The sequence below is a fragment of the Galeopterus variegatus genome, unplaced genomic scaffold, assembly GCF_000696425.1.
Source record: "Galeopterus variegatus unplaced genomic scaffold, G_variegatus-3.0.2 Scaffold4972, whole genome shotgun sequence".
Taxonomy (NCBI): Eukaryota; Metazoa; Chordata; class Mammalia; order Dermoptera; family Cynocephalidae; genus Galeopterus; species Galeopterus variegatus.
Window position 1 is genome coordinate 50505 of NW_007731083.1, and position 7176 is coordinate 57680.

General features: G+C 45.0%; 1 protein-coding gene across 2 annotated transcripts in view; it reads right to left on the reverse strand.

The window, feature by feature from the left end:
* Positions 1–7165, reverse strand: part of CMBL (carboxymethylenebutenolidase homolog (Pseudomonas)) — a 24878-nt gene extending 17713 nt beyond the window's left edge. Inside the window, exon 1 of one of the 2 annotated variants that reach the window (XM_008588696.1) lies at positions 7086–7165. The gene's annotated coding sequence lies outside the window, so the exon portion shown is untranslated. The remainder of the gene's footprint in view (positions 1–7085) is intronic. The other variant, XM_008588695.1, reaches the window with a different exon arrangement.
* Between the last annotated feature and the right edge of the window lie 11 nt (positions 7166–7176).

Genomic DNA, 7176 nt, shown 5'->3' on the forward strand with positions numbered 1-7176 from the left:
GCGACACTGAGGGTTGCGATCCGTTGCCAGACACGGAAAAAGACAAAAAGGTAAAAAAAAAAAAAAAAAAAAGCCTATGTGTATAAGGTGTATATGAAACATAAATAAATTTCATGTTCAGACTTGGGTCCAATCCCCAAGATATCTCATTATTCTCAAATATTCCCAAATGTTCCAAAATCCTAAAAAATCCAAAATCTGAAACACTTCTGGCCCCAAGCATTTCGGATAAGGGATACTCAACCTGTACATAAAATAATATGAGAAATGCAGAGCTTGTCAGATGTAGTAAATGCTAAGAAACGGAGAGAAGGAGACAAGAGAATGTTGGGGCTAAGGGACGGGGTTGCAATTTAAAATGGTGTATTAGGGGAACACCTCTGAAAAGGCAGCATTTGGGCCAAGGAGGTGGTGCACTGCAGTCATGTGGAGGAAGAGCGGTCCCAGCAGAAGAACCAGCAAGTGCACAGGCCCTGGGGCAGGGGGCACGTCTGACACGTTTGGGGAACAGCAAAGAGACCAGGGTGGCTGGAACAGAAAGAGCAAGGGGAGAGAATGGCAAGGGATAGTGTGACACAGTCCCCAGAGCCTTACTGGAAGAACCTGGCTTTTCCTCAGTGAAGGATGGAAGCCATTGGAGGGTTCTGGGAAGAGGAGTGGTCTTACATGACTTGATTTAAAAGCATCATGGAAGGTGCTGTTTTTGTTGTTGTTTTGTTTGCCTGTTTTAATTAATTTTTTAATTGTACATGTTTATGGGGTACAGTCTGCTGTGTCAATACATGCATGCATTGTATAATGATCTAATCCAAACGGTTAGCATATCTATCACCTGATGAAGGTCCTGTTTTAAGGTGAGATCATCAGGTGGTAAAGGAAGAAAAGAAAGTCCAGTTAGATGGCTACTTCAATCATCCAGGCAAGAGATGACACGGCTTATGCCAGGAGGTGATGGTGAGAAGGAGAGAGCCATCAGAGACTGTTCTGCTGACAGATCGCAGCTGTGGGGCATTAGACAAAAGGAGGAGACACTGATGACTATAAGGGGTTTTGCATGAGCAACTGGAGGACAGAGTGCTTTTAAACGAGCAGGAGAACATGGGAAGAGCAGGTTTGAGGAGATGAGAACGTCAGTTTGGGACATATTAAGTTTGAGGTCTCTATTAGACATCTAAGAGAAAAGCTGAGCGGACAGCTGGATAACAAGATGAGGGCCTGTTTCCCGGTCACCAAGCTAAAGATATAAATTTGAGAATGATCAACATACACAGTTGCTATGGGTCAAATGTGTCTCCCAAAAGTTCATGTGTTGGAAACTTGACCCTCACTATAACAGTGTTAAGAAGGTAGGAAATCCAATGATAGTATTTGAAAGTCGGGGTGATTAGGTTGTGAGGACTGTGCCCTCATCAACGGACTGATCCAGTCATGGAGGGATGGGTGTGGTTCTGATGGCTTTGTAAGGAGGGCAAGTGAGCAGGTCAGCTCTCTCTTGCTCAACCCATTCTCGCCACATGACACCCTGCATCACTGTAGAGAGTTTCCACCAAGGACAAGGCCCTCACCAGATGCGCCCCCTGGACTGTGGACTTTCCAGCCTCCAAAGCTGTAAGAAATAAATTCTACTTCTTTATAAATTACCCAGTTTCAGGTAATCTATTATAAGCAACAGAAAACAGATGAATACCATAGTAGATCCTCACTGTGTGCAGATTCTGTATTCATGAACTAGTCTACTCACTGAACTTGTTTGTAACCTCACCATCATTCACAGACGTGCAAGAAACCTGACCGTCAACGTGCACATTCCGAGCTGAAGTCAAACAAAGTGACACTCTGTGCAGTGGACTCAATGTTTGCGTCCCCCTTAAACATTATATGTTGAAACCCTAAGCCCAATGGGATGGTATTTGGAGGTAGGGTCTTTGGGAGGGAATTAGTTCATAAAGGGATTAGTGCCCTTATTGGAAGATACCAGGGAGCTAGTTTGCCCTCTTCCTGCCACGTGAGGACACAGCAAGAAGACAGCCATCTGCAAACCTGAGAACAGGCCCTCACCAGACACAGGATCTGCCAGCACCTTGATCTTGCACTTTCCAGCCTGCAAAACTGTGAGAAATACATTTCTGGTGTTTAAGCTACCCAGTCAATGGTCATTTGTTATAGCAGCCCAAACTGACTAAGACACTCTACCTTCTTGTTTCCACACTCTCACTACAAACAAATGTCCTTTGCATGGTCTATTTAGTGCCACACTTTACATATTTTTTCTGCATTTTCTTGGTGACTTCACTGTTTAAAATGGCTCCCAAGCACAGTGCTGAAACGCTGTCTAGGGTTCCCAAGTGTAAGAAGGCTGCGATGTGCCCTACAGAGACAGCACATGTGTTAGACAAGCTTCCATCAGGCATGTGCCATATAGTGCTGTTGGCACTATATGGGAGTTCAGTGTTAATGAATCAACAATATATGGTTTGATCCCTGTACTAGCCAGCTGCCAAAAAATCTGAAAAAATAATTCATGAAAGTACTTTAAAAGTTTGTGGAAAGATTCATATTATCTTTTAATTCCATTTTTGCATGAACTTTTTGAAGTATCCCTGTATATTAAATAAGATATCTCTAAAGAGAAACACACATAAAACAAGGTTAGGTGTTGGTCAGTTGAAAATAATGCTGTGACCAGAGAGGCTCACAGGAATCTAACCCTGTAGGTATTTTCCCTACAAGCAATAATTCAATATTTGCTAACTCAGTGTTTGTGGAGACTTTATAGAATATAACTACTGCAAATAACAAGAATCAACCATACACAGCATTTAACACCTTGAGATGGAATGACATCGCTCAAGGGAGTGACAGGAGATAAAGCAGAGAACAATCCAGAAGACTGAGCCCTAGGTTCTTTCAACACTAAGGCTTTAGAGAGGTAAGAAGGAACCAGTGAATGAGTCTGAGAAGGAACAGGCTGGCTGGTTAGTTCAGCTGGTTAGAGCATGGTGCTGCTAACACCAAGGTCCAGGGTCCCATCCCTATACCGGCCAGCCACAAAAAAAAAAAGAGAGAGAGAGAGAGAGAACAGCCAGTGACAGGGGAGGAAAGCCCTGAAGGTGGTGTCCTGGAGCCAAGTGAAGAAAGGGTTTCAAGAAGGGGAAAGCTGGGCCGGCCCGGTGGCGCACTGCTATAGTGCGCCGCTTGGGAGTGTGGTGGCACTCCCGGGTTTGGATCCCGATGGGCCTGCTGACACCCTGATTTCGAACTTCTGGCCTCCAGAACTGTGACAGAATAAATTTCTGTTGCTTCAAACCACCCACTCTGTGGTAATTTGTTACCAGGAAACAAATACATTTATAAAAAGAACATTACATAGCAGTTCAATGAACAAACTATATCTATATTTATCAATATAAGTCTCAAAAACACAATGCTATGTAAAAGACAACTGCTATTTTGATGCTACTAAATAATAGCAACCAAAATGATACATATTTTATCAATAAATATACTGGAGTAAAAGTATCATGCATGGAAATGAAATAAACCACATTAGGGCTGTGGTCACTGGGGGCGGAAGGTGTGTGTGGAGGTTGCTGGCTTTAATTTTATTTCTTAATTTTATTTCCTTAAAAAGTTTTGATTTGAGATCCATAAGACAAGACAGCATTATCTTTTAAATCTAGGTGATGTGAAAATAAATGGCTATTAATAATAATAATTTCCTGCACTTTACTGAATGTTTGTGTTTTGTAATTAAAAATAAAGCAATTAGTTTTTTTGTTGTTTTGTTTTGTTTTGTTGGCGGCTAGCTGGTGTAGGGATCCAAAAGTAATTAGATTTTAAAGAGAAAGAAATTAATAACTAGTTATTTAATTAAGAGCAATTTGACTGTAGTTTTCTTGGTTTTGTTTCCATAAGCTACATCACAAAACTATTATTAGTAAGAGACATCACAACAACCTAGCACCGATATCAATATATTTTAGGCCCCACAGCACTATCTTTTGAGAACTGATTCTTTGGGCTGATTTCTTACCTGGGCTGTCCTAGAAGGACCCAGGGACCACAGAAAATCCTGGCTATTCCAAAGCAGCCTCTAATCAAAATCTTTTTACTTTATCTTCAGCTGATATCCACTTTCCAAAAGGAATGTTTACAGACCAGAAAGCAGCCCTCTGGACTGATCCTGCAAGGTTATTCTCCTGCAGAAAGGAATGGCGGGTAGGAGAGGCCTGGGTGTGCCGCATGTCGAAGGCTGGACTCCTGCCCAGACCCTTCACGTGGGCACAGCAGTCAGGCCAAGCCTGAGCGTCAGGGGCCAAGTCCACGGTGGGCAGGGTGATCAAAGGTCCTGCTGCCTGGCCCGCCTGTGGGCCCTGGAAGTCTCAAGGAACATACCCATGACCCTCGACCGACTGTACTATAAGTACATTTTCTGTATATACCTTTCAGGATTTTTGTTCTTTCTTTCCCAAAAATGACACATTTACTAAAAGATAACTTTCAGAAAAAAGTAAAACCATTACTCTTAAACAGATATACAAATGAACAAATACTAAGGACTTTATTTTACTTGGATGATAGGCAGACGGTCTAACTGGCTGGAAGGAAAGTCACAAGAACACAAATTTCTGTGCTGTAAAGAAATGTTGAGATGAACTGCAAATGGAGACAAAACATTCTTCCACAGGAGGGGAGAAAGTCCACTAATTTTCTATGGAAACAGACAGGACATACAAACCTATCAGATCAGTTACCTGTGACTTACACAGAGTTGCCAAATGGCTCAAATACAATGAACAGGGCTAGATAGAATCAGGCAGCCTAGGGGGTATGCTGTAAGACCATGAATACTTTTCCTGGAACACACGTTTCTTTTGCACATCACAGCGTCCTTCACTGTGCGTGATAAGGTTTCAGTGTCCTCCTGGACACCGGCAGGACTGTGTCTGACATGCATGGCAGGTCCTCATTACATGTGTGTCAAGACAAGCTTTTCTGTATCACAGCAGGTATGTTTGGGGCCACACCTCGACCACACTGAGATCAGGTCTGTGTTCTCCACTGGCAAAGCCTCCCGAAGTCAGGGCACTCCTCATGGAGCCAGGGATGGCCAGGACAAGCCCCTACAAAGGACACCCTGTCGGGCACACTCTTTGGCAGTGCCCACATTGGCCAGCAGTACAAACACACAGCATAAGCATTCAAGCAAGACGTCGCATGCCTGTGAATGATCGCGAGGCCACTGCCTTACAGAGTGACTCTTGCAGCTCCTCCCACCCTGCCTCATACAGGCACGTTCTTCTGCAAAATTAAAAGTCAAAACCCATGGGGATCACTATTGAGCATGTCATCGGCAAATTCCAAGGGTATCCTCTCCGCTTCTCCTCCCTTCCTGGGCATTCCTTTACTCCATCTAGATTTACAAGTCGACTTCTTTTTTGAACCAGTTATAACATCTGCCTGTTTCCCTCATTAACGAATAAAACAAGATCTTTACCATGTGCTCATTTTTATATCCATATGAAAGGCATGACTTTACTTTTGGCTGAATATTATCTTTGAGCCCTGTAATCGAACATTTCCTTTTTCCCACTGGAAGTCAGAAAGGTGAGAAATGGGTGGTAAAGCATGGCCAGAGTGTGGTCTTTCTGCTTTTGACCCCAAGGATTTAAACAACTCACAAGTCAGACTTCCCAACACAACTAAGTTCTCCACCAGAAACAGAGAAAACAGACTTTGATGAGCAAAAGGAACTGGTGCAGATGGAACTGTAACAAGCAAGAAAGTCTAGGAATAAATTGCTGGAAGCTTTAGAGAGTTAGAAATAGAAACCATGTGTGAGAGTAACAGGGGTTCAAGGTAAAATGGGTGCTGTGCCACGGTGAAGGGCTTGCTGTTTTTCCTTTACTGGTTAAACATTTTAGGAATGTGGGTGATTTTCAATCCTGCAGTGAGGAAGGCAGGGTCAAAGCCTGTACTTTCCTTAGATGATTCTATCAGCCCCTCCAAATATGTATTTTTCAACAATCATGCGTATATTTTCCATAGGGTATGGGCTTTAGACAGCAGCAGTTAGATGGTAAAAGGCTTCATATGATGACCACACACTGACCTCCTCCAACTGGCCAACCATGCTCCTGCCTTTGGCCTTTTCCCAGGCCTGGACCGGCTTCCCCAGACACTGGCCGGGCTCATTTCTCACCACCTTACTTTAAATGGGCTTTGAAAACAACAGGTGGCATTTTCCCGCAGCAAGTGGACATGATTCGCAGAACCTAATGTTAGCGAGGCCTGCCCCGACCCACACAGCTGCGGTGTAGACTGCACAGTCTTTCCGCTGGGCAGACCTACCCAGCATCCGGGCTGTCAGACTCGGCCCTGCACCCCCTCTCGGTCCCCACCGAAAGAAACACTGCCAGAGGTGGACTGTGACTTCGATGCAAATGTGGGGGTGTTCTCGTCGTTTTATATTAGTATAGACTATACGACCGAAATGGCCAGCGGTAGGAAAACAGTTACAAAGAGTATGTGACGGTATGGAGAAAAGGCTCGCCCATGGTGTTAAATGGCAAAAATGCTGCGGTGTAGACTGCACAGTCTTTCCGCTGGGCAGACCTACCCAGCATCCGGGCTGTCAGACTCGGCCCTGCACCCCCTCTCGGTCCCCACCGAAGGAAACACTGCCAGAGGTGGACTGTGACTTCGATGCAAATGTGGGGGTGTTCTCGTCGTTTTATATTAGTATAGACTATACGACCGAAATGTCCAGCGGTAGGAAAACAGTTACAAAGAGTATGTGACGGTATGGAGAAAAGGCTCGCCCATGGTGTTAAATGGCAAAAATGACACACGTTTGTACCCAGTGTGGTTTCAACCAAATTACAACGTGCGGCTCAGTGCCTACAGGAAAGCAGGGCACAGCGTTGGACCGCGGGGCTGCCTTTGCAAGGACAGTGCGTTCCTGTCATGAAAGTCCGTTTTTGAAAGAGGACTTTGGGGGGTTTCTTGGCCGAAATGCAGACACACGCGCGAGGCCGAGCAGAGCGGAGCCCCCGGCTTCTCTGTCCCCAGCGACGCGCACGTACCTTGTCGGGGACGAGCTCTGCCGTGCACGCGCGCGAGGCCAGGCCCGGGGAAGGGGACGGAACCGCGGGACGCACGGGAAGCGGGAAGCGG